Source organism: Erithacus rubecula (assembly GCF_903797595.1).
Source record: "Erithacus rubecula genome assembly, chromosome: 3".
Taxonomy (NCBI): Eukaryota; Metazoa; Chordata; class Aves; order Passeriformes; family Muscicapidae; genus Erithacus; species Erithacus rubecula.
Window position 1 is genome coordinate 66,941,588 of NC_136689.1, and position 27,594 is coordinate 66,969,181.

General features: G+C 40.2%; 1 long non-coding RNA gene across 1 annotated transcript in view; it reads right to left on the bottom strand.

The window, feature by feature from the left end:
• LOC306799659 overlaps positions 1 to 27,594 on the bottom strand; it is a 29,662-nt gene continuing 2,068 nt past the window's right edge. The window contains exon 2 of the long non-coding RNA XR_013773655.1: positions 1 to 365. This is a non-coding gene — a long non-coding RNA (uncharacterized lncRNA). The remainder of the gene's footprint in view (positions 366 to 27,594) is intronic.

Sequence of the window (27,594 nt, forward strand, 5' to 3'; positions counted from 1 at the left end):
GCTGATGACAGAATTCACAATTTATTATAGGGCTAGGACACCAATGCAAACTTTCTGTTATGAGCAAAGCTAAAATCAGACTGGAACTTTTCCCAGAGTTCAGGATGAACAAGAGGAGCCTGAAGCCGAGTTGTCACCACCTTCAAATACAGATGACTTAATTAAAACAAAAATGAACGTATCTGATTTGACTTTTTTTTCCCCCTTACCCCAAAGTCAGCACATTGGAAAGTGAACATAATTTATCTTACTGAAGAAGTACATGTCCAGGTGAATCCAAGGGAGGGGCTGGAGAGGCTTGGCAATGAATACTTCTTTGCAAGAATTGGGAGCCTTGTTCCTCTTTCCGCTCTGACTGCTCTCTGCTGTTTTAGGATTAAAGAGAAGCCTTCAGTGGGGTGTAAACAGCATTTATTCCCTCACTGTGGTTCCTCTGTGCTGCCACAGCAGTGCAAGTCTCTTTACTGTTGGTCAGTACCAGAAAACCAGCAGCAGAAGCACACCAATCCCAGCAAGGGCACAGCTACAGCAGTATCTACATGTATCTATTACACATGTAGAACTTAATTCCACTGCCTCAAACAGAAAAAGATATCCCTGGAGAAGCACTTTCATCTCTGGACAGATCTGTCCACCATGTGTATACAACCCACACCACAGAGGGTGACCTCAAAGCCCTGCTCAAAACCAGCTTCATGACCATACAAGCAGCACAACAGCAGCAGCAGAGGTGCTGACACAGCTGAAGGCGCTGAGCTGAGCGTGCCTGGGCACACGGGGGAGGCTAGCTGAGCTCCAAACGTGTCTGACAGGCTGCCCACAAACCTCTCCTGTGGACACAGGACCAGCAGGAGACACGTGCTGCCACGGTTAAGGGGGTGTGCAGGCAGACAAAACTCCAAAAATCAATTAGGATTAGGCAATACATACATCAGGGATCAGCCCCATATATTATAAGTGATTTGCAAACAACCTTGAACACCTCCTCACAGGAAGCACCATTACCCAACATAGAGAGCCTATTTATTTAGAGTACCCAAAAATCACCAAAGTCTCTCTTTGAGCTGTCAGTCATGCCGAAAAGGCTCCCACTGGCTGCAAGCAGAGCAAGAGAGTCACACTCCATTATGAAAGATCCTTTTAATTTTCTCCTTAACATTCTACACCTGGGTCTAGCACAAGCCAGTTTTGTAATAAACAAGTTAATGTGCCTGTGCAAAGTACACTGACTTTTCACATGAAAAACTCCAAACCAAACATATTTCTATTTATATAGTATAGAGTTGTCATAAGAGCTGACAGTTAAGACAAAACCACCGAGCAAGTTAATGATTTTTTATCCCTTCTGTGAAGCATCTACAAGATGAAATCCCATCTGAACCTTGGTTTCACCAGCCTTGCCTTATTTAAACAATTCATCTCCTTTTGTCTCTCATTTGTACTGCACTCTGTGCGTCATTCTGGGCTGTTTCACTGCATGTTGCACAATTACAAGTATTCAAGCATACAGGAGGCAAGAATAGCTTAGCTTGTTTCGGTTGCCTTACAATCAATACCTTTGCCTCAGGCACCAAAGAACGTATGAGAAAATGAGTTTTCTGTTTTTATAAACTTTGTCTATCTTCAAGCACACTTTGATCCATTCTTCTACAGAAATGAGTAGGGTGGGGCCATTACAGAACAAGTAGAGGCAACAACAACGTTCTCTTAGACTGAATCTTAACAGAGGTGACCACACCAAAGGCCACCCCTCTTAATGATCATGCTTTTATTCTCCAATTCATTTGGAATCTTTATTCTCCCTTCCTGAATTGAACAAATGCAAGCTTTGTGATATCTGTTTCTTTTTATTTCATGGCAGCAATGGGGCTTTTCAGCTTTGATCTGATCTAGTAAGCAATGTTGTGAAGGTACTGTCTGCCAAAATAGGAAAAACTATGCAGTTTATGATTGCTGGAAGTGAAAGTTATTTGTGGGGGTGTTTTTTGATAGCATGGTAATTCAGACCATATCCTTACCCAAAACAACTGAGAGAGAAACAGTGTATTACAAAGCTGAAAAACTCTGTTAGAGAACAGTTTCACCACAAAAGACTGTGGTTTACATAAATGAGGATTTACAAGCCTGAGGAAGAATTGCAGACATTTTAAAAGTAACACAACATTTTTGGAGCAGTTTTGCTCCCTTTCAATCCACCCCAAGAGGTAGTTACATCTTCACTGTGCCAGCCCTTTTGAAAATCCAGCATTTTTATCAACTCTGGAGATTTGAAAAAAACTCCCTTTACAAAAAAAAAAAAAAAAAAAAAAAAAAAAAATCAAAGCTTATTTTGATCATCTTTTGGCTGAGATAAGAGTTTGCCAGAATGGGTACAAAGAGGAGAACATCAAGGAAAACCATTAAGAAATGGTACAGAATTCTTTGACACCACAAGATATTTCAAATACTTAGTCTTCAGCCTAGGTCTAAACATCAACACAGAGGGCTCCCATCTCATCATCCTCCAGCAAAAGGAAGTTTAAATTCCAAAAGAGGGTAATATCATTGTTCCAGTTACTGTTGGCTCAGAGAAAGGCATCTTTTAGTTCAATCTGTGCATGCATGGCTGAGAGCACTGCTGCCCTTGTTCCCTCACTGAGACCTTTCCTACAGTTCATTTTGAGCTTGATCTTTCGCCCACTGATGTTGTGAAAAATCTCACTCTGATGTCAGAAGGGGTTGGCATGTAGAGAAATATAATGAATTGTAGGTGATTGCTCTATCTTTTGTTCTTTGCTAGCTGTTTAGTAGGCATTTTGTTCTTTCTTTCCAGTTTTCAATTTCAATGGGGTATTCTATAGTTTTTAATGGAAAACAAAATTCTTCATTTGGTTGTATTTTGTGAAATGCCCAAAGGCTTTCCCACACAAGAATCCTATATAAATGCATTTGTGTTTTATTTTTTTTTAATAATGATGTACTTGATCAAGAGTACTCTACATATGTCCCTGGCTAACATGAACTACCCAGTTTGGATGAGTTTTGCCTGTTTGCTTATGATGTCAGGAGGTGGTAATCTCTCCACTGCTAAATTTGTACCTGAATATTTGTGACTATGTAATCTGGACAAGGAGTATCAGTGTAATTGTCTCTATATTATCAGTATGGAGATCTTGATAATACTTAATTCTATTCCAACATCTTAATTCAAGAGAAAGCTACCATTCCAAGGATGTAAGGTGAAATCATAAACTTGTTACTGCCCAACATGCATTCATACTTAGCTCCCTATAAGCTCACAAACAAAATTATATTAAAGAAGAACCAATCATGGAAACAATTCTTGGGTTAAAAGGAGCTATCAGAACTAGTAGGACATTTGTTGATGAAGTTATCCTATATTTCAAATGTATTTGTTAATTATAATTATCAAAGACTCATACAAACACGAATATGTGCCTGAAAGCTGTTCACTCACTCAGAAATATAAGGATCACTAGAAGAGTTTGAGCCTTTACCACAATGCAAAGTAGTGTATGTCTAATAATATTGATGTGAAATAAAAAAATTTCAAAGTCCAGAATGCTGGCTTCAGCTGAACAATGATTTGTGAGATAAAATTACCCCCTTTTTTCTTCTCTTCATAAGAGTATGTGGACAACTGCCAAGTATTTTTTAGAAGGTTTCATGAATTTTAGCATGAATGACAGTTTCTCAGAAAGTTTCCATCAGAACAGCCTCATTTTCTGTTTGCTGCTACTCTTTAAATAGAAGGGAGGAAAAAAGTGGTGTGACCCAGCAGGGAATGTAAAGAGCAACAGTTTGAACAGAATCTTCCTTAGTGGCTTGGCAAATTGATGAAGTGGGCAGGATTGTGGTGGTTTTAGGAGTGTTTCGCCAAGAGAAGATGACTTTGTAGTTACTATCTCATCTGTAACTGCAGTTATCTGTAATTTTGGTCAGTGAGCACTTCCAGCTAGGAAACACAGTCCCTCCCTGACTGAGCTATTGGAGCCATAACAGCACCTACACCACAGGACAGGTACTTCTCCTTGGCTATGGGATAACAGTGAGTATGGATGGGCTAGGAGCCATCTCAGACAACTTTGGGCAGCTGCACTTCTAGAGTGAGACCTGTTTAAAAGTTTGCTTAACATTAAATGAAAGTCATTGTAGAAATGAGTCTTTCTGCGCAGTGACTATAAGAGATGCCAGAGTGACATACTGTTGTGGTTTAGGAGTGATATTCTGCAATTTAATGCTCCCAGTGAGACTCTCCATACCAAGTGTCACTCACATGCTCCCCCTTCCCTCTCTACCTGCTGCTAGGGTGGGATGGAGAGGAGAACTGGAGACACAAAAGGTAAATATAATGGGTTAAGATAAGAACAATTCACTGGAGACAAGGAAAATGAGATAGGGAAATGAACAGTAAGAGCAACAATATTAATGACAGAGGGTACAAGAAATTAACAATTCACAATGAAACTCCCCAAAAATTAGACATTACCCAACCGCTCCCTCCATCAGCTATGCCAGCTCAGGGAGGACACCTTCCCCTATCCCTGGAAAATGATGTGAGGTGGTACAGTACAACCTCTGGGTCCTAACCATGACCCTCCTGGCTACTGCAAAAATGAACCTGTCCTGGCTGGGACTAGGTGAAGTTGTCTATGTCAAAAGATCAGAAATTAAGTCGAACCAGAAATTTAAATTAAATTTAAATTCTACACAGATGAATGTGCTACAACTTCTTTTTGTCATTTCAGAACCTGAGAAATTGTAATTTCCTTACCAGCAACATAACATTTTGAACTGTCATTTCCTGGATCTTTTTTGCTCCTTGAGAATTGAGTACTTTTTGTTTTGCCCCAGCTCAGACTAAATGTAAATTTTTGTAAGGATGAACCATTCTTATTTTTGCTTAGCCCTACTTGTAAAGGATTGTTAGACCAGCTATGCTTTAAAGGCCATTTAAAGGCTTCATCTTATCAAATCTGTACAAATTTCTAGCTGCTGCAACTGAATAATTTATTTATTCCAGGTAGCAGTGATATTTGGAACATGATCTAAATTTCTCCACTTCCCAAAATCCCATTGTACTAGGAAGTAAAATACCTGCTCACAGGTTCTCATAATGACATAGAGACCCAAAGGTGTGGATTTAGCTACTTGGTTCTAAGTAGAACACTATTCAGTATTAAATAAAGTGCCCAGCCCATTCTCTTCAGAGATGCCATTTCCTTCACTTGGGTTGCACTTGGATACCTGATTGAAAGAAGTGGTAATGCCCTAAAACAGCCAGGTGATGAGCACAGAATGCTAAATTCATAGCATCAGCTGGCACAACTTTCAGTGGACTTTGAGCTGAAAGTTGCTGAACCAACTGAACTACAGACAAACATAATCATCCTGCTAAGACTGCCCAAAGCCATGTCCAGCTAGAAACACTTGTTGTGCTCACATTTACTGCTGTCAGCACTGGCTGTTCCAGAGTGTGTGTAGAAATGCATCAGGAGCCAATGTTAGCTTACACTGTTTTTGTGCCCCAAATATTTTGGTACAAATTCACTCATGACACAATGGTTTTGTTTACACAGTAGTAAAGGTAACTAAAATCATCAAAGGACAAGAGCATATATCCAAAAAGGACCAAAATGCCTAAGTTCCATCACATTCAAGTGGATCCATACCCCCAATTCAGCTGTTACCTGTATTGTACAGGTGCCTCCAATAGGAACCTTCAGTTTCCAGGTTACCTAAAGCTCTGCTTTTCCCCGTGTGACAAAGCACTGCACTCCAGCCTCAACAGCCCTGAGGATCTCCCATCTACTCAAGCAAAATCCAGAAATGGGTCATTCTTCTGTTCCTCTTTCCTCACTGCTTTGATCCATCAAGAGTCTGCAGGGTGCCCCTGTACACCAGGCACCACATAACACACAGCATCAGCTACTGTTTTCTTCTAGATACAGCCACCATATCATTCCTAGTTCAATTGTCAGATCACCCTGCCACCACCACGCCCTAGAGAGTTCAAATGCACATTAAGCACCTTTGAAAGCCCCCCCAGCCTGTGAAATATATCCTATTATTTTTTTCTCACTGAAGTTGTTTCACTTGGAAGGGAAAGTCCTTGCTTTTCTCTTAGCAGGGAGAAGAAAACTTTGAACTTGTGTTCCTAATTCATGCACAGCAAAGTAATTTTGATTGAAAGGGCCCTTGGAGTGAGAAGTCATTGTGCTCCTTGGAAGCACTGTCTTATTTTTGGTTTCTAGCCTAGTTCACTTTGAGCTCTCTTTCATCCCACAGCAGGGTCAGTATCTATGCTGCAGAGAGCAGATAGACACACTATTTAGGAAACTCTCTGGGAGGTGAGTTTGAGTTCCCTCAGGCAAAAGCAATAACTGAGAGAGATTTCCCACAACCTGGGGGAGTGCTTTAATCACTAGGCTGCTGTTCAAAAGGCCACCCCCACCTACTCTTCTGCCATGTTTTAGAAGAAGAGAGAGACAAGCTCTGTTTTTGGAATAAAGGGTGTAACAGGTAGCTACGTGCTGGTGAAGCTCCCACAGTATCCTCAGCATTTCCTAATAGAAAGCTGAGCACTTGATCCTGATGCACCTCGCTCTTCCCACATACCTGTATGGGGCCAAGGCACTTAAGAGAGGTGTCTGCTTACCTTGGGCCAGCCACATAAAAGCTCAGCAATATAACACTCAGTGTTGCAGCATCAAAGTCCCACTTTGGATCGAGCCTGAGGCTGCTACCAGAGGTAATTTATAATGTCAGGATTTAAAACCATATGTGATGCTCATTACTGTAACAACTGACTCTAGCCTAACAAAAGCAGCAATGCCACAATAGTTATTGTTAGGCAATTTAATTGATCCAGACATTTATGCAGAGCCATTTACCTGTCAGGGCTCTAGGCAGAGGCTAGGCTACCCTTCTTTTCATTCCCACATTAGATGACATATAATTTCTTAACTCAACCTGAAGGGATGTCCTCAGGTTTCAGGGCCTTCAGCAACTGTTCTGGTTGCTCACCTCCAAAACTGACTCTGCATGTATATTGGTATATTGTGCTAGTCACCACAGATGACACCCTTTATTTTTGGCTGCAAACACTTTACCTTAATTGTGTATGCAAGTCATTGGTCTGTGAGGTTCACCTTACTTCACCTCCAAAGATTTAGTGAGGTAATACTGCACAGTGAACTGCAAAGATTTTTTTTTTTTTTTAAGGTACTGAGAAATAGCACAGTCTTCTGCTTTCTTGTTTCTTGTAGATCCCACAAATCTGTGAGCAAAACCAGTGAATTCACAAGACTGACAGGGACCACTAACAATAATCACCACTAAAGTTGTTAAACTTACACTATGGGCCAGGTAGAAAAACCTCTTGACCTTCTCAAATAAACCCAAATAAAATTTAGTTTTTACAAAACAATTCAAATCCCTAAATTTCCTTCCTAATGTAGTCCCCCAAACTACCTACCAGTAACCTCCATGAGAGTCAATATGGAGAGTGGGCATGCAGCACTTGCTGCATTTGCAGCTAGAAATCTGAGATAGAGGTCTTAGTCTGCCTAACATTGATTCTGCAAACACTCAACCCTGCAGTACATAAAAGAGAATAGCCACTGAATGTATTACTCCTGTGAGCTAGCTAGATGAATTAATGAATTTTAAAAATGTAGGTACAAATTATAAGCAAGTGACTTCAGAAGAGACTCAAGGGGTGCAACAAAAGTCTTGACTGCTTGACCTATGCATGGAGCAAATGCTAGCAGAACTATCTGCCCAAGGAAGCAACAGGCACTGCTGCACATCCTGACAGTTGAAAAAGCTCACATATTTATTTGATTCTACTTATTTTCCCCTTCTGGGCATCATGGGATTCTACACATGTACTTTGCTTGCACATGGAAATAATAAAAAGAGAATATCTAATGTGGTAATATTTATCAAATAATCTCTCTGAAGCTGAGAAGTGTGTATGAAGTGTTCTAACATCAGTTGAAGTTTCTGTTGTGCAAGTACCTACCACCTTACTAGGAATAAATAAATATCTTTAGATCATTCTTCATATATGGGCTATTGATGTCTCATGAAGCAACTTGCACTTCTTCTAAAATAGAACAGGACTTCTAGGTAGTTTTGTGGCTAAGGGAAAACTAATCTCTTTTGATGACCTAGTTAAATTGTATTAGTATCTTCCTACATTTCTGTGTTCTTTCTTGCTTTTAATAGCTGCTGACACAGACATACTAATCAAAAACTACATATAGCTGAAAATCTGAAGTCATTTCCTCCCCTTGTCTGTTGATGTAGTGGCAGAAGAACAGATGGTTGAAATTAAAGAGCTGCTTAGAGATGTAGCAGAGCATATTAGAGAAGGAAAGCAGACAGCACTTCTTTTTGAAAAAAAATTTCCTCTGAGCAAACCAATGAACAAACCTAGGTTACCAAGGAATTTCTTCCTCTAAGAAATTAAATCCAAGTTAGTACCCACTAAAACCAAACCAGGCATTTGACTCGTGGGTAGAGGATCGTGCTTTCCCTCCCACCTGTCAGGATCAGGTCGTTGCTATTTTTAGAAAAATAAGTCTAAAATAAACAACTAATTTCCTTCCAGTAGCTATACTGAATCAAGAACACCCATGCTGTAAATCACTTAATATCAACCAAATTTATAGTTGGGGTAAATCAGATCCAGCATGTCCATTCCCCATGTTCCAACAAAAAAAGCCATATGCCAAGATGTGTTGGTGGAAAGGATGGTGAGCAAAAAAAACCCTTCCAGCCCTGCTGACTGATACAACATTCATCCTGTTGTTAGCAATGACATATCTGAAGTGAAAAACAAAGACACATCACATGTGTTGTTAGGGAAAGCACGAGATCCTGCATGGACAAATTCATAATTCCCCTGCCTCTTCTCTCTTGCATCACCACATGAGGTGCCTCCTTTCATCCTTCTATTTAGCTCTGGTCCCAGGTCTTGAACTTTCTTCTCAACTATGACTACTCCAGTTGACTCTAATTCAAAAGAATATCCTGGTTATACCTCTCGTGAAAATGTGACAAATTTATCCTGTTGGATACATTTTTTAAAATTGTTGCTAAAGATTGTACATATAGGATTCAGTGTACCAATTTAAAAGCACAGGAAATTCAACAAAGAAATTATACTTTCTCACTTCACATTCCCTTACAATTAACTAAATTACATTTTTAAATTTTATAAAAATCAGGCCTAATTTTGATTAAATCTCCTTTCCTCCTTTACCCTTCTCTGTTTCAGCTTCAAACAGAAGCATAGACCTATTTGCTTCAGCTCTCCTCCTACAGGCACTTTAACAGGTATTTTTTGCAGTGCTCCTGAAGTTAGGGTGTATGTCAAGCTGATGAAAGAACGTGCTAAAGGAACAAATGAACACTTCTACAACAGAACCCAGGTCAGTGACAGCAAGCACTGAGGAAGGTGGAAGGGAAGTCTGGTCATCTTCTACATAAAATTTTTGGGACTGCTTATGAAACAATTATTCCATGTGCTCAGTTTCACCATTTGAGCCCCCAAGCCCAACACACTGGATTGAGAGTCATGACTTTTGGCAGCTCTGGTAGTTCTGATAACTCCACAGGCAAATGGGTGGTACAAGCCACTTGCAGCACCTCCAATGGTTTTTTTTTGCTCAAGACAGTGTATGGGACACAGAAGTTAATAAAATACGAAATATTGACTGCAGGGCTGACTGCTAAAGCTAATGCTCATCAAAATTATTTAGAATACTTACAACTATCTCAGAGATGGAGCAGGTGATTTGTCAAAAAAATAAATTCATAATCACTTGAGACAAGGACCAAAGAGACTTTTCTGTCTGCAGGATAATCACATTAAAACCATGCAGAGGAGTTGAAACTGTACTCAAAAGGCAAAAGAGATACTGCAAAGGTATTCACTCAGAACATATGAACCGTTCACAGTTCCAGGTTTTGCAAGCTTCTGAGTAATGTTTGTGTCTGCAAAACTTGTTTGACTACAATGGACCTTATTTTTGTAACTTAATCCTGTATTTTTTGCAAAGGTGGTTCAATTAAAAGGGGAAGAATCAACATTTTTCTACATGAATGAAAGACATCAAAGAAAATAAAATGAAATGTTCTACCTCTGTACTTCCAGAAGCTAATCTTCCACAGAAAATGGTACTCTTTGAAGATCTGACACACTCCTTTTTCTCATAGCACTTTCCCCATTATCTGTGTTTGTTCCTTTTTCATATATTTTCTTTTTTTTTTTTCCCTGGTTGTTGCCTTTTTGCAAACACGTCATTCCTCTTGGAACACAAATCAGTGGTGCATTGCCTCAAAATCAGTAGCTATTCCTAAGCTATTCCATAGCACAAGCCATGAGTAGACTGAGAAATCTTCACAGAGATTTCTCATCACCCTCATGCAGAAGGACTCTGCCTGCCATTAGCCCAGGAGACCAGACTCACCATTGTACTCAGTAAGTTTTCAAACTGGTAATTTAGGGATTTTTCACAGTGTTGTATTTTTCCAAGAGGATCTCTTGTGTTTGCAATGGCTACCTCATGATCTTTCTCCACAGCTGCCCTCTGCTCTTCACTTGCTGATCTGTGTCCACCTGTTGTCCTTTGTCTCCTGTTTCTATTGTAAAATCTTTGAGAGAACGACTGACTTGCACTATTTTTCTACTGTGCATAGCACAAACCATCGGAGCAAGCTGCAGTAATAAAGGCAAGGAGTAAAGAGACACCCTTTGGGTGGCTTTCCTAAGCTCTCTGTGAGGTTTTATTCTGATCTCGCAGATGGGAATCCACCAGTGGGTGCATTACAACCAAATAGGCATCTAATGCGTGACACAATGTAACACAAAACCACTGCATGAGACAGCTGGGAGCAGTAGAGGCACCCCAAAAGCCCACTCCCTACCTCCCCATCACATGCAATTGAAACTGGAATTTACTCAGAGCTGGATCCCTTGCAGGCTGAAAAGCCACATTTGAGGCTGTATCAATATTATTCTATTAATCCTAACCATGAAGGAAACTTCTTTAGTTTTATTCAGTTGTAGAGCACCATGTTGAAAACTTCTCATAACCTCCCTACCATGAACAATAAAATGCATTAAAGATAAAATAGCAAAAATTAATAGGATTGAGAGAATCAGACTTAATGATTCCTCATGTGAATTCCTGTCAGCCTTCCTTGCATGTCTGTATTCTGCAGTGACATGATAACTCATTTTCCCAAGAACCTCTGCCTCATTCAGCACCCAGAATTGCCAGCACAACCTCTTAGAACAATACTAAACCAGCAGTCACAAATGGACACACAGGTTTTTCTGTCATATTTGTCATTAGAGCATCTAAAAGGAGAAAAAAAAAAGCAGCAATGAAATGTCCATGGATTTATAATCACAAAGTTCCTTTCCTTTGAGAAAGGAAGAGTTGTCCTACATCCATCATGTAAATCAGAGCTGAAATAGAGGTGCATCTGAAAATTGCCCCCTAATGTTTAATTATTTGCTCATAAACACTTTTTTTCCATGTTTTTGCGAGGTTTCCTACATTTACATCTTATCTGCTACTGACTTGTGGACTATTCCAGGGCAGGATTCAATTCCATAGACCTCTACACACCTTGTCTCATGTGATGGACACCCACTAGAAGAGAACAGCCTGCAGTCATGGGCTTAGAAATGACTTCAGAACACACATATTCCATGGCACTGCTGTAGCACTGCACTGATAACCCCTACTCAAACATGCCCTAACTCCTCAACTCTTAACTATGCAACCCCCTATCCTTTCAACATGACTTTTATTCTTTTAGTACATTCCTCTCTTTGTGCAGGCTGTGCTTCTGGAGGCATAATATGAACTTCAATACTCTTACCTCACAAATGTGTTCTGTTTCCCCAGCCTGCAGCTCCAATCTTTACAATTTTACCAGGGAATTATGGATAACTGGTAGCTGGTTATTCTATTTGGTATGAGCTGATCACAGCATCTCTCTGCAGGCATGTTATACAGCTACTGAAGGACAACAGAGGACTATGACAAGTTTGGCTAAGTCAAATTTTTAAGAAGTTTTCTTGTTCTTCTGGTTCTTCACGCTCTCTAACCTTCCTGTCCAACTGCAGGTTGTCTTCATCCCTGTTCTTCTATCTGGTCTTTTTACAAGGTCCATTAAGCATGTATGTCTCAGACCAGGCCAACTTTCCAAGTTAAGATTCAAGTCTTAGCCCAAAAGCAATGAATTTTCTTCCTTACTTCATTCTCAGAAATAGTTGAATCACTTTTTTTACTAAATGTTAGAAAAATTGCAACAAAAATCTATCTTAGCCAAAGAGCTGGCACAGAAAATCTAAGTCTCAGTGGTTTAAACTTTGGCAATCTTATCAGCAATTGCAACAAAAATCATATAATGAATAAAGTTAGTCAGTCTAGATTATCTATGTCATTACCAGGTCTGCCTGTAATAACATGGTAGCTCAGTCTCCTTGCCTCTTCTAGATGACACCTGACATACAATTCTGTGGGAATTTTTAATGTGTTACTATATGTTTATGTCTATCTGTCATCATTTCATTATGAGATTAAAATTATATCCCCATTTATACTTCCATCATAATGGCCTGAGAATATCCCTTGTTGTTGCTGCAAATTGTAAATCATGAAAAAAAAAAAATAAAGACCAATTATCAAACTGAAATTGCTCTAAAAGAAGGATCCCATTTTGTCACATAGGTGAGTACAGTCTTCAAATATTTCCACTGTTTATATATCTATGTGTAATGTAACAATTTCATGGGGACAAGTGAGATTTGTTACTCATCAGGTAATGAGGACTGTGAGGAAACAAAGCTCTTATCCCATCTACACATTGAGCACAGAAGCAAAAGAAAATTGAATTCCCTGACAAAGCTCACAGGTGAAGCCTGTGGCAGAGCAGAGAATCTGAAGTCCTATATCAGCTCCTTAAGTATCCACCAGCCTTTTATTCCACCTCTGTGTGCAAGCTTCAGATTTTATTTAAAAGTTACTTATTTTATAATTGATTTTCAAAAAGTCTAGACAAAAGCTAAAAAAATATATGCTTTAACTTCACAGAAAGGTTAGGAGGGAAAATAAGAGAAAAGCACATTTGAAGTGCTCTGATTTTTTACCAAAATCTGCCTTTGGGGAAAATATGGCTCTTTCTGCTGATTTTTTTGCAAAACATGATAAACTGGTTAATCTCAGCCCCAGAGTGAAGTTGTTTTAGAGAGGCTAAAACAGTAATAAAACAGTAAATCCTTACACTTAGCACCAAACCACTTAATTATAGAGGATAACACTATGACATTGCTGATGTTTAATGCTAGGTTCAACTCCATTCTGCCATAGGAGTGGAAACATACACACATCATCTTTCCTGGAATGCTTTTGCATCCCTTTGAATAATTGTATTTCATCATGTTCAGAGCAATTTGAAAAGCTAGCGTGCTGCTACAGAAACTGAGGTTAAAACTAAGCTCCCTTCTCCTTTTGCATGCAAAGAATTGCAAGACAAACTATTTCATTATTTTAAAACCTAAACAAAACAACAAATCTCTTAATTTTAAAAAGTTATTTTAATCTCTGAAGAAACCAAGAGTGTTTTAGTATCTGGCATTTCCCAACCGTTTATTTAAAGGACAAGTTCTGCAGCAAGTTTTCTTTTGTCTCTGTCATTTCATCACATTTGGAGCTTCCTGCAAATGCATTTTGTATATACAACTCATAGTGAATAGATCTTTAGCACACATTCAAGGCCTCTCCACCCACACCTTATAAAAAAAAAAAAAAAAAGAAAAAAAAATAAAAGGTGTAAGTATGATAAGAAAACAACTGAAGCATTGATGCAAACACTGCAAAGACTTATGTGGCCATAGGACCAGTATTATTTTTAGGATCTATTCTGGCTGGGATGGAGTTAATTTCCTTCCCAGCTGCTCCTGTGGTGCCATGCTCTTGCACCTGCACCAGTGTGCCTGCTGTGCTTACAACATCAAAGCTTTCTCTCTTCCCCACAAAGCAGGTGGGCAGAAGGTTGGGAGGGGATGTAGACAGGACACCAGATGAACAGAGGGATATTCCCTACATCTAACGCTGTGGTCAGCATGTAAAAGTTTAGGGAAAAGGAGGAGGAAGGGGGTCTTTGGCTATCACAGCCTTCACCTTCTCAAGCAACTCTCTTGCCGAGACCCTGCTTCCCAGGAAGAAAGTAGATGGGAATTAATGAGTTAATTCCTGTCTCCTTTGATTGCACACTCAGTTTTGCTTTTATCATTAGCTCAGTCTGCAAGTCTCTTCACCTTTCTTCTTCCTACCATACAGGAGAGAGGAATGAGCAAGAGGCAGGGTGAGCCCTTCACAGGTTCCTATGTCATGGGTGTGACATTCTGGCATTTTCTGTTAGGCCGGGCAAATGCATCCCTTCAGCACAGCTAAGCAGAGGCCTGAAGGTGATATGTAGCTATTTCCACATCAGCAGTGCATGATATGGAGTGATTTAGAAATTTGAAGAGACTAACAGCTCACTCTCACCGCTGTATGTTTTTCAAGATAAACAGAACAGTTGCCAGCTGCTGTGTAGCACTGTGCCCATTTTGCTGTCTCCCAAAGAACAGTTGGTCAGACACACAGGAGAAGCCTTTTGCCCTACAAACCGGTCACATTATCTTCACTTTTTTCTTATCCATTAGAGCTGACCAGAGCATTGTTTTCCTTACAGAAAATCTTTCCAAAAACCTCCCAGCTTATACCTAAATACTAAAGACTTTGATTTATTGACTTGGTGCTTTATGGTTATACTTCCTGGTACCTGTATGCATCCTCCTTTATCAATGAGCCTGGCTGGCCAGGCTCCCTCTCTGGCAACACCTCATGGTCTCACTCTCTGTTGGCAGATAGCAGCTCATCATAAGGCAGAAACATTTGTCCAGAAACTTGAACTCCAATTTACAATAGAGCACACTGAAGTACCTGCCCCTGCAGTTCCTGATGGCTATGATATAACATTTTCCATGTTCAGTTGATTTGTTGTTGTTATCCACAAATGAAAACTATTTCTATGAGAACTTCTTTTACGTTTATAAAATTTTCAATACTGCTTTAATCAAAACCTAGCTTTTACCACATTTTTCTTCCTCTCCTTACCCCTAATATCACAATAAAAAAGACATGAAGGTAAGTTTCTAATACTGCTTAGTTTCAGGTTCTATGTTTCCTATATTTGCTGACACTAAGCATTAATTTGATGGTTCTATGCACTTCACACAAGTTCCTAGTAGCACTTGCAAGTAGCATTTTATGCACAACATATGGCCAGTATCTAGTCAATCTCTTCTCAACCAGTTTCAATCAAATCCTTATCTGTTTTCTTACAAGGAAAAAGAAAATCCCTTAAATTACAGCACATGGAGATGATCTAGACAAAACTGGCTGAGCTACAATATACTGAGACTAACCCAAACCACATCTTCTGTGCTGTGCCAGGCACCACCCTGTGATACTCCTCCTTTACCAGCCCCTACAGACAGCTGGGTGTATCAGAGAGAGGTCTGTGTGGACTGCCATCCTGTAGCATGATGATGAAGCTGTCTATAAACAGGGCACTGTGTTTGAAATGCACCTTAAAATTTGCACAAATCATCAGAGGCCTTTAGTAGTCTTGTTATCTTCTCTGCTGTTTTGCTTGCCCATAAAATAATAGCAAAAACAGCACTAAAACCAATCTAATAAACTTCTTCATTTTGGTGCTTCAAGGCAAAAGCATTTGCTCTTACATCCTTCTTCAAAGATATTTACCCACTATTTCCTTCCACTTACAGAAACTCTGCTACTACTCCAGGCAATCACTATCCTTATTGCTACAAAATATTCCTAAATATCTACTCTACCACTTAACAAAAGGCAATTAGAGCCTGATATGAACAATAACAGTGTAGGATTATACCAGATAAAACATACTCCAATTAGTCCCTACTTTGCCAGAGCCTTTTATATTAAACTCTCTTATTAAACTCTCTCTACTTTTAAAATCCTCCCTTCTTTGGGTTGAAACCCCCAATTCATTCAATCTCTTCTTGCCATTAGGTTTCACAGATTTTTGATTTTCCCCTTGTTCACTTTGGATTTGCTCCAATGAGCTCACATCCTATTAGGAAGGCACAGCCCAAAATCAGTTCCAGTGCTCCAGCTGATGCCTTATCAGCATTGAGTGAAGCAGTATTACTTCACGTGTCTTGTCAGCTGTATTCCTGTTTCTATGTCCCAGGTTGGCGATTATTTTTATTTTTTCCTTTTAAACAACATTCCCAACTCATGCTCACACATGTGATCCCCTACAAGCTGCAAGGCTTTATTCTGAAGAAGTGTTTCCCAGACACTTACTTACATCAGCTGATGACTTGGCAGTGTTCTTCACCAACAAACAGTGCTAAAGTGACACAACTAAAAGACAAATTACCATGGTCAAAACCTTGATGCAGAGATCCATCATGTTACTTCTGTGTGTCCTGGGAGGTTTCTTTGTTTGCTTTTGTTATTGTGCTTTTATTTTTATTGGGGAACTTTTGCTCATTTTGTACAAAGCTGGTGAGCAGGGAGAAGATATATAGAGAAGAAGGATCATGCCATCACAGACCTGCTATGAGCTCAGTCAAAAACTCTTTCATGAGGCCATGAAGACTCTGTCCCTCAGCTCATCTTTGGTGGCTGTTCCCTCTGCTCTGACAGAGCCATTTTCTGCTGGCTATTTGCACACAAATTGCTCCTCCTTTGTACAACCAGGGGGTGAACGTATGATCCAAGAGTTATCACATGTGATTTTAAAGTGACAATCCTGTGGTGACCTGCTTCCTAGATCTGAAGAGAAAGTCCTTTTTTTCTAGACTGACCAACATAGTTTAGACTGACCAACATGATCTTAGGTGATAGTCCTCTTCACTTATACCAACTGACCAATATAGCTACTGTACATTTGTACTAACAAGCTCATTGTTTAAGAACTCCACAGGTTGACCTAGTGATTTAAGATAAAGTTTGGGTTCCATGAACATTCTTGAATTTCAATGCACAGGGTCACTGAACAGGAAAGACAGAAGCTTAGAGAGAGAGGCCTTATGCTCATAAGCAGAAAGAAGTATTCTTCAAACCCAATTGTCACTTGTAATCAAAGCTACTGGACTGGCTGAAGTTAACACAAGTTACATTTCACTAAGTTCTGTAGGTTTCAGGCTGAGCTTGTGCTTACTAATTGCACCTCCAGGGCTTCAGTTCTTCCCATGGCTTTGATTCCTCTGTAAGCCTTTCACCTGTTACTGGACACTTTAAACACCTGGGTCTTAAGTGAAGTCTTCACATCATTTTTCAGTCAGAGAAGTTTAAGGTCTCTAGGTTTTATGAGGCTGATATTTGTATGTGGATACCTCTGGGTATTACTGAAGAGACTTGAGAGACAGCAAATGGCATCAAGAAATTTTCAATGGCCCTGCTCCATAGGTGAGTTACAGAAGATGAAATTATTGTTTATAATCATGCAGGTGAGGGAAAAAAAGAACTTTTTTCATAACAGGAAAATCTTCTTGGTGTTAGGTGCCCTTCCTGTGTCAGAATGAATACCAAGAAGTTTTCTCCTTTTAAGAGAACTGTGCCATGAAACCAAAAGAATTCTCCCTGTTTATCAAGCAGCAAAAAATAACCAATGACTTCAAATACTTCTTTAATCTCTACCATCCCTACAGAAGACTTTTCTTTTTCCACATTTCAGATGGTTTATTGCATAAATATTATGTTAGCAGTCATTCTTCAGTGTGTAGGTGGGATCGCCAGTAGGCAGAGACAGTGATAAATGAGTCTCCAGGTGTTGCTGCTCTTTTTAGAAAATCCTTTAACAAGCATTTGTGAAGATTGAGGTCATTTTGCAAACTTGTAAGAGTTACAGTAAGTTGTTTCACAGACACTTCTTTTTTTAAGAAGTGCTGTCAAAGTTGGTGAACCCAAAGTGGGTTGTATCTTTCTACTTAACTCTGTTTACAAAACCCAGGTAATTATTTATATGCATTTAGTTTTGAGGATGCATTAAAGATGTGAGGGATGGGGTTTGTTAGAGCAATGTTTTCATTAATTTCTTTTCTGGCTGCAAGAAAGCAAATCTTGCAGTCCTGAACTCTCCAACAAACATTTTGTGCACTTGATGACAGCACAGAGATGATGGTCTGTTTCATTAAGATAATTATTGCAAACACCAAGAAGCCACGAGAGAAGCTGCACATCTCAAAAGATAAGAGTCAAAAGTCTTTCACCTTCAGCCTGCAGATCCTACCAACAACCAGGCTGAACAGGTTCATTCCAGTATCCAGCCTGCACTGGAGTGTCCTCCCACCCTCAGCAGCCACCAACCCAGCAGCAGCTCGCTGACTGACGGGGCTCCATGGGGAAGGGAAGGACACACAGGGCGGAGTGCTGGGATCATCCATCCCAGCACAGACACTGGGAACCAGACTGGAACTCTTCTTGCTGCCATGGTTCTTCAAGATTGCTGCTAGCTTCTCTGAGGATCAAATGGATGCAAACTATTCTCTGGAGCACACCAAAGGAAGGTGAGGAAATACAACATTTCAAAGCTTGTTCAAAGCACCATGCCACTGTCCTTATTAACACCATCCTCTGGCATGGGAAAGGTGCTCAGAGTGTGTAATTCCAGGCACACACCACCCAAAATACCATTCTGAGTGCCCCTGTGCCAGCATTTGATATCGGTAGTAAAGATTAGGACTGAAGGCCTCAGCTCTGAGGATGCAATAAACACCACATGGAGGGAGCAGAGCCATGGAAAACCATTTGGCATTTCATAACCAAGTCCCCCACCTTCACACTTAAGTAATATTTTATCGTCTAGCATCGTGTCTTGGCACAGAATTCCACAGGCTGAGACTCTTTTGTAATTCTGTACTCTACAATGTTGCTCCCCCCCACCACAAAGAGACCTCTGTCCAAAGCAGGAACACAAACAAGCTCCATTCTGAGTCATAAAAACATAACACATGCGTAAGTGCATGCAATAATCTTTGTATAATTTGCCCCTTAGTCATTGTCTAGTCCTATTATGTAAATCTGAAACATGCATTTTTGAAAATAAAGGGCTTCAGTAAAATAATTACTGTTGTAATCCTGGAACCACACCCAATAAACAGTTTAGCAATCAACTGGCTCCATATATTTGAAAGCTATAAACAGATTAGTATGAAATTAAACCAGTAAGGGCCAAAATCTCAGCTGCTGGTATAAATTGGTATTGTTTGACTAAATCAAATTAGCAGTTTGATTGACTTCAATTAAGGTACACTAATTTACAGAAAGCCATCATCTCTCCTTTCTTTATGCATATTCATCTCAGAGTATGTGTATGTGTCTAAGATTTCTTTGTGTTCTATGGAGACAGTGATCTTTAGCACAATAATCTCATTTCTCTCTCTGTATATGTAGATTCATGAAACTTAAGTATGGCTTCAGGCACTGTGGAGAAAGTAATTGAAGGACTACCAGAAAAGACCTGATGACTCCAATCTAATAATTTCAATAAATTCCTATTCATTTTCTTAATAAGAAATTTGCTTGACTGCAGAAGGCAGCCTGAGACTGCCCTTAGCAAGCTTCATTCCAAAGAAACCTAGAAATTATTATCCATTAACAGTTTTTGCACAATTTGGAATAATAGCCAATTTTTTTAACACCCAATATTGTTAACTTCACAGTGTGCCATCTGACTTTTCATGTATCTCTCCCTACAATTCATGATGTCACTTTGATCTCATAGTAAAAAATAAACCAAATTTCAATGTTTTTTTGTGTCACAAAATTGGCCATTGAAGGATCAGATGATTGGGACCTCCTCCTCATTTGGAAAGGGAGCCATTTATTTTGCACCTTCAATCCAAGCCCTGTGAAACATGTGAATCCTTACCACTATGCTCAGGTTGCACATTGTAAAACTGGGGCACAGAGTCAAGCTATCTATGTGCTCAGCTCACAGAGTGGGAGAAACAAGAAGTTAAGTTTGAGAAACAGATTCTTGTGCCTTAGCCATGTTCTGAAGCCATGCTTTTCCCTTAGATCATCTGTGCCCCATCACACTGCCAAACTAAAAATGGTCTTGCCACTGCAATTCTGATGCTCTGAACTAGCCTTTTTATCACAGGGGCAGGAACACAAGGGGAAAGGGGAACTGTGGAAAAAGCTTCAGGTGTCTGAAACACACATTGTATCTGGGTATCAGGAGTGAGATTGTCCTTCTAAATACCCTTCAAGGAAAAAGCAGCGACATTGCTAATGGAGAAAACACATAAGGAGGAGGAACAAATCCCACACAGCAAAGAAAAAGGCAGAATGGAGGACTGAGGGAATGAAACTTGATTTAATTTATTCCCAAGCCAATCAGACAAAAATACTTTAACAGATATAAGCTACAAGGAAAGAATGTAAAGGTATCTGGAGAAATTTGGGAATCAAGTAGACCCAAAAGGATCAACAGGCATCTCCGTCAGGGCTGAGGAAAAGGAGAACAGGTATAGAAATGGCAATACAGTCAATAAAACTGCCAGCATAGTGGCAGACCACAACTGCCACTTTTCTATCAGACACAAAATAAAATATCTTCCATCTTGAATTTTCACTGCATAGTCTCCTCTGGAAGGCCAACCAAGAAATAGGAACATCCTAGTCATTAGTAAAAAGAAACAGGGAAAGCAGCTGCTCTGGAGAGCAAGCAGCCATCCTGAGGAGATCCAGGCCCTCCTCTGCTCCCATGCTGGAGGTTGCTGCCAGTGGCCATACAGATCCTGGATCCAATTCACATTTCTTTTTTGATAGGTGTAGCTAACCAGAATCCATGTCTAAATTGGAGAGAGATGGATTCAACAGGTAGACTGTTAGGTGGATAAGGAATTGGTTGCCCAATTACATCCAGAGGGTTTTGGTCAATGACCCAGAGTCCCAAAGGACATCAGTGACAAGTGGTGTCCCTTAGGGGTCCACACTGGGACCACTCCTGTTTAATATCTTCATTAATGACATAATCAGTGGGATCAAATGCACCCTCAGCAAGTTTGCAGATGATCCCAAGCTTGGTGCCACTGGCACACCTGAAGCATGGAATGCCAACCCAGAGGGACTTGGACAAGCTCAAGAAGAGAGCCCATGGGAGCCTCATGGTTTAACAGGACCAGGTGCAAGGTGCTGCACATGGGTCAGGGCAACCCTGGTAGTGACACAGACTGGGGAAGGAACAGACCAGAGCAGCCCTGCTGAAAAGGACTTGGGGGTACTAGTGGGTGAGAGACTGGACATGATCCAGCCATGTGCACTCACAGCCCAGAAATCAAAGGTGCCCTGGGCTGCATCCAAAGCAGTGTGGGCAGCAGGGCCACGGAGGGGATCCTGATCCTCTACTCTGGTGAGACCCACCTGGAGCACTGCATCCAACTCTGTGTCCCCAGCACTGGAAGGACAGCGAGTCCAAAATAGAGCCACAAAGATGACCACAGGGATGAAATACTTCTACTATAAGTAAAGCCTAAGAGAACTGGAGTTGGGGTGACACAGTTGCAGCCTCTGGTACCTGAAGGGAGCTACAAGACAGATGGAGAGCGACTTTTCACAAGAACATGTAGTGACAGGACAAGGGGAAATTACTTCAAACTGAAAGAGAGCAGGTTCAAAGATTAGATACTAGGGGAAAACTCTTTACTGAGAAGGTGGCAAAGCACTGCAACAGATTGTCCAGGGAGCCTGTGGATGCCCCATCCCTGGAAATGTTCAAGGCCAGGCTGGATGGAGCTTTTAGCTACCTGGTTTAGTGGAAGGTGCCCCTGCCCATGGCAGAGGGGTTGAAACTAGATGATCTTTAAGGCCCCTTCCAACCCAAGCCACTCTGTGATTCTATCATATTCTACTACTCTAAGATCCACAAGGTCAGAAAGAAACCACCCCTCACGTTCTGAGGGTTGCCTGAAAACAGGAGCTGAGCACAGCAGCTGCCATGATGCTGCATTAGTGTGGATCCCACGACACGTGCAGCAGGTGGGGTTTGGTTCAGCAGCCTCCATCTCCAGCTCACTTCACCTCTTTGAGCTGCTGCAAACACACTGGTTTGACTGCAATGGCCCAATAATATCTGACACCTTGAGGCACGTGGAGGAGCAAAACTCTCTCTCATCACTTTTTCTTTACAGAAATAAGCCTGAGGAGGGGTCTCCCTTACAGCATCTGTCATTTCCCAATTGCTGCTAAGTAGCAAGTTAACAAACATGAAAAGCTTTTTTTGGGAGTACAGAATAGGGCTTGCACCCAGAGAAAGGATTGTTCTGTATGTTCTTGTTACTGTAATATTTCCCATGTACTGAGATATTCCTGGCTGGGAAAGCAGGCAAAAGAGGCATGTATTTAGCAGCATATGGCAGGACAGTGAAGGAAATGCTGTCTGTGCTGCTTTTCCACTCTAAGCTCATCCTTCAAAGCTTGGGCTATACTATACTATTGACTACTAGGATCAAGTAAATGTTAACATCAAAATGAATTCTATCATATATTTTGATAAAAGCACATTTTCAATAGGGTTTTACTAGTTTTATGCTGCCACAAATTGTAGTAAGTTTGGTAAGTTGTTTACAGAAAAGTAATTCTTATGTAAAGTATTGTAAATGCTCAAGGAATGAGAAGTCTGAATTAACACACATGACAATACAATCCTGAATTTGTGAAGGGTTATTTCCATCTTTCAAGGAACACAACTGAACCATAAGACTGCATGTAACTGGTCAATCTTTGAATAGCTATGTCACATTTAGGTGACACTATAGAGCTCCTAGGCACATCATAAAGGATTCCTATGATCTTTCAGCTCTACACTTGATATTTTTACCCTTCCTTTTTTCCTCTTCAGAGAACTTTGAAAAGCAATATTAAAAAAACATTGCTGAGGTTTTGGGGTTTTTTTCCTGACTTTTCAGGAAAAGGTCAATAGACATATTACCTAAGTTTTAACTCCAACATAACACTGAAGTGTAGGGATAGGTCTTTTAAAGTCATCTGGATGACTGAATAGATGGAGGAGAACTATATGTTGGGACTATCAAAGTACCTGGCTGCTACTTCAAAAAAAACAAGAGGTGATACTTGCTTAGGAACACAGGAAAAGTCTCATCATTTTAAAATTAGTATTTTCAAGCTCTTAAATTACTTTCCTAGAAAACAGCCCTCATGGACTCTCACCTCTAGGACTCACTCACTGGGTGCTGAATAAGCCTCATCATTTTTGGTGCTTGTTTGACCCCTACAAGCACAGTAAGGGTTCTGACTGCCAGAGCAGATGTGCATTTCAGCACAACCCATCTCAAAGTGTACCATACTAGCTGGGTAATATTTGGAAGCTGGCTTCTGCAGGGTAATTAGGCAGCAAGGGAACTCTTTGAAGTTGATAGAATGATTTCCATTGGCTGCAGTGGACACCAAATCAGGTCTAACAAGTAGATAGACTTGTTGGACCTTGAAGTGATATGTGCCTTTGAAATACCTATATATAAATATGGACAGGGACATAACCAGCCCATCTGTGTCTGAATTTCCTCATCTCAGAAATATGGATAACAACAGCTATTTACTCATCTTTATAGAAGGCTGATAGTATTTAAAGCAATTGGTGTGATGACTAATTCGCTAATATTTGAAATTTTAAAGTACTACATAACTGCTAAGTACTACTACTAAATTAAGCCAACTGTCAGTAAAGAGAGACAGCCTGATCTTTGCTGCTTGTTGACACAAGACCAATTATAAATAATGAGTTCCATAAAGTGCAAAATATGTCATAGATGGAGAAATTAATGAAAATTGGGATTAATAAAATGGTACCTCATCATTCAATATTAAGATTTATTGGACTTCAGACTTTTAATCAGCAATATCTACAGTAATTTCCCGTTCTATGTGCACTATACAGCTAAATAAAGCACACATTTCTTTTTGATTGAAAATAAGGCCTGTGTCAGCCTTGTGCCATTATACTAACATTGACACTGTTAACTTCTGAATCAAGAGCCCTGTTCATCATTTCATGAAGGTGCAGCTAGGTTTGCTGCTCTTCCTACTCCAGCTGCAATATTATAACAGAATCTCACTTTTAGTCACCTCCTAATTGCAAACCTAATCCATTAATGACCACTCTGCTTCCATTTAGCTCTTCCCAGACTGCACCAGAAGCTCAAAGTTATTCTGCAGTCAATTAGCATATGCAAATCTTTCTCTGCCACTTACTTTGGCACCTTGTGCTGCATTTTCTTCTAGGGAACAGCCATTTCTACTAAAGGCAGAAGTCTTCAGCTATTAAACATTTAGTCTGTTTTTATTGTTCCTGCCCATACACTCCCTGTATGGGAAGAACTGGACATTATCTCTACCTTGACAATGTCTCCTTGTCTTGTGTCAGCAGAGAATTTCATAAGTCAGCTCCAACCTTCTACACCCAAAGCATTAAGGAAAATGTTAACAAATATCAGTCCCAAGCTGGTCTGTTAGGATTTCCACCAACAAGCCTCCACCAAACTGGCAGAACCTGTGCCATCTCCCTGGTCCCTGCCCACCTTCTTACCAGCTTCCTCAGCTGAAGAGGGAAGGTGTAGTCTACCTTTGCTATCCTAGCATTTCACTCCTGTCAGAGCAGCATAGCAGATGAAATCTCAAAATTTAATCTATTTTATGCAGGCATTCCTTGTCATGATCAGAGAAATAGTCCAGTTTTTCAGATTCCAGAATCATAAAAAATAAGTGCAGTACTCTATGCCCAGCTTCAGAAATGTAAATGTAAGGATAGGTTCTTCATAAACATTCAACCAAAACATTATCTACTGTGTTTCAAAAAAATGTGAGGAATTATTCCTTTTCAACTGACTAAACAATTACTGGTATTTATTATCTCTATTTTGACAGAACTGGTTTAACACATTCTTAAAAAAATACACAACTTATTCTTTTTGATCATCACAAGTGTCATCAGCCTACCACAAACATTGTATTAAATAACTCTGCACCACAAAGAAACACGATCCTCTAAACGTTGAATCAACGTATTTGCTGAGGAGGTGTGTATCAAGTCAAGCCATCTCAACACATAACTGATCCCCCAGTGGGAAGCAGATAAACAAACAAGCAAACAGAATCTCTCACCTTTGAAATGCCAGTTAACACAGCTCCACAGGCCCAGTGCTCCTCTAGCATTTACCCCTGAGAGGCAGCTGCTCAGAGCTGCTCTTGCAGATGGCCTGGCTCTCTACAGCTCTCAGCAAGGGGGTTTGCTGCTCATGCAGTCACCAGGGACCCTGCAACACTCCCCACCAAGACAGGAACAACCAGGCACTTCCTCCTCACCTTTTCCTTCTTGTTCTCAAGGCCACACACAACCCCTTTCTCTTCCTCTCCCTGTGGGAAGCTGGATTTTTTTATGATGGCAACTGGTCAATCCATCCCTGATCCTCCCTGACATGGACAGCACACACACTCCTGTGTCTCAGAGAAATGTGGGTAAAACTGCTTTGCTGGGGAAAATTCCCCTCCTGTAAGAAAAAGAATTTTGATCTTTTTATTTTTTATTTTGCCTGAAGGCATCCTGGTTTTTTAAGTCTTATTCTTTCCTTCCCAGAAGAAACATGAAATCACCAAATAGCTCTTGCTGCCCTTCCGCTATAAAGAAAGAGAGTAACACCAGAGGGTAAAATACAGAAGGATGGCTGGTGAAAAAAGAAGTGGTAGCACTGACCTCTTGACTCAAGGGCAGTGTGGGGAGGAAGGCAGCTCAGAGTGGGAGGGAAGTGGCAGAGGGAAAATGGTATGCATATGTGCGGACACACAGGCAGATACTGATTTACCAAAGCCCAGTGAGGAGGCGTCAGCCTCCCTATTGGCACCAGTTTGTGTAGCCTGCCTTCCTGCATCTTGTGGAACAGCCACACAGCAGCATGGCTCAGCAGCCTCCCACCAATTTGGGAAAGGGCAAATGTCCTCAGCAAATGCATCAGCCTCTACAACTTCACAGGGAAGGGGCCGGTACTATTGGAGAACATTGCTATTGGAGAACATGTGCTATTTGCATGTGCTAGATGCATTGGAGAACATGTGCTATTTCCAGTGAACATGCAACACTCCTTGTGAGCTTACATAAGGAACACAACCTGGTCTTGCATTTGCTCCACATCTGTAGCTCCTGCAGAGGTGTATGCAGACTGACTCTAGAGCTACAAGCTTGTTTCCCCTGCAAAAGGGAAAAACAATTAGAAAACCTTTGCATTCTTTGCACTTAAAAGGGCAGGTCCCTTTACACCAGATACTGCTCTTTCAGCAGATCCTTGTGGGTGGAGATTTCATATCAGCATGTCTGCCAGTTCCTGCCAGAGTTTCATCCAAGCCACAATATACAGAGTCAACATTAATTAGCATTAATTATTATTTATAAGAAGCAATATTATCTGCATTGCTATCATTCACGCTTATTTTTATGCCTTATGTAGGGTTCAATACATGGTACCTCACTGCTCAAATAGAATAAGGTGTTGTGGAATCTGCAGACTAATGAACACTATTGCCATCCTTAAACCATTTTGAAGATATCATTGCAAAAACTAGGAGATTCCCTTTTCTGTGCTCCCATCAATTTGCCTTTTACTTTCTGTTTACAGCTAGGTCAAGATTTTTCTTCTCTTTTTCTTCCCCCCTCACAAACAGGAAAGAATAATTAAAAAAAAAAAAAAAACCCAAACAAATAACTGTCTAAAGATCATAAAATCATTTTCCTTCCAACCAGAAAAATAGAAAAAAATTAACACAAGAAAAGCATTCCCCCATTGTGAACCATCTAAATACGGTGTTTCCAGTACAAAACTCTCAAGTGAGCCTTCTGCACTTCACCAGAATGAACTGGTTTCATATTAACAGAGAAAACATGCTCAATGAACTTATTTTGAATTTATTCCTCTATCTATTTTGTTGGCACAAGCAGGAACTTTCTTAACTATCACTTTATGCTGCTTCAAATTGTGTCTCCAAAACCAGAATTGTCCCATATGAAATGGACTTTTGTGTTAAGCAATGGGGCTGATTTTATTTAGTTCCCATAAAAGTGAGAAAACTGGCAAATATTACAAAATTCAATTTAAAACAGTTAATTACCCCAGATAGCTATTATTAGTACTATTGAAGTTATTAGTATTGTTGATAATAACTACTCATAAATAATGATTTGCATACATTAAATTTAGTTGGAAGACCTTATGAGCATTAGCAAATCCTATAATGAGCATGGTCCATATTCTCCTTCTAATGAATTCTGCCTCACTTCCAGGTTAAATAATAAATTTTACCACTTTGTTTCTTGCTTATTTTGTTGCTTGATGCAATACACAACAGCAAAGGCACCAAGATTAGTTCAGTGAATCCAATTTAGGAAACCACTTTTATATAGACCAAGTTTAATGAAAACACCTCAGTATGTTGAAGTGAATTCCCTTAGCCA